Raw genomic sequence first — 1,358 nt, 5'->3', positions numbered from 1 at the left:
GTTTCTCCAATTTTGACCTTATAACTAGTATTGTGAGGAACAAGATAGCATCTTTATTTTTTCCCAAATTTTTGCTTGTTCCTCTAAGATAGAGTCATGGAATGGCAATTACAGGGTCAAAAGGTATGAATTATCTGAAGTGTTGACTATATAAGATATCTCTAACCTTCCCATACAACCCCATTTCACCCATTTGGGTTATTAATTAAATTATTATCTAACAATTAATCCATTTGGGTTATATGGAATCCTTTACCTAATGTTCACCTCTGTATAGAATTAAGCTACTTCTGAATATCTTCCACTTACCATCAATATTTTTAGACTTTAAATCTATCCCTAAGGACCTCTGATAAGATGGAGGCATAGGCAGATAAGCGACACAGACCCTCTTCAACAAAGAAAAGAAAAACCAATTTACAGAGATAACAGAAGATAATCCTGGGGCCCTGACCTTTGAAAGGAGAACAGGATTAGGCATCAACTAGTGGAAAAACTGAACAAAAACAGTGAGTACAGAGATGGTCAGAGCTGCGTACTGTCAGCTACTCTGACGGGACCAACTGCCTGAATATTTCCAAGTGGTGTTGGCACCTGAGAATTCACCTAAAGATTAGCCCTGGTCACCAAGGGCTGCAGGGATGACTGCACTGGTGGCCCATGACTAGGAAAGGAAACAGCAAGGAGGGAGACAACCTGAGTGGTTGACTTTCCACTGTCCATAGGGCACAGCCATTTTAACTGTTTACAGATGGCAGCCATTTTGGATATTTAAAGTGACTGAGGGTGCAGCCATTTTGAATGTTTACAGGTGGTAACCATTTTGGATTTTAAAGTGATAGCATTTTCATTCAGATTCCAGGGACCTAAGAATAGGATCTGTTTGCCAAGGTTGGAAGGGATATATGAGAGGCTGACAACAGGAAAGGAGACAGGTGGTGAGTGTATAAGTGCTGTTGACTAGTGAATAGAGGAGCACAGCAAAATACACTGCTTGCGTAGATAACATACAAACAAAACAAAGAAAACGAAAATAGTGGGCAAGTCACTCCAACATACAATCACCAATTAAATGTAAACACAAAAAGTCACAATGCCTTGGAGACAATAGAGCATCACAGTCCACACAAAGAAACAAGATAAAGCAGGAGAAACAAGGCACCAGGATACAGACCCAAAACACATCCCTGAGGAAGACACAGCATTGGCACTCCCTGATAAGGAATTCAAAATAATTATATTTAGGGTATCTTCAAAGGATTGAGTGACGGATCAAGGAAAACACAGAGAAAACCCTAGAACAATTTCAAAAGACAATACAAGAACAAAATGACAAAATAAATGAAAAATTAGAAATG

The sequence above is a fragment of the Orycteropus afer genome, unplaced genomic scaffold (genome assembly GCF_000298275.1).
Source record: "Orycteropus afer afer isolate SDZICR_OR568_19922 unplaced genomic scaffold, OryAfe1.0 scaffold00041, whole genome shotgun sequence".
Taxonomy (NCBI): Eukaryota; Metazoa; Chordata; class Mammalia; order Tubulidentata; family Orycteropodidae; genus Orycteropus; species Orycteropus afer.
This window is presented reverse-complemented; position numbering follows the sequence as displayed.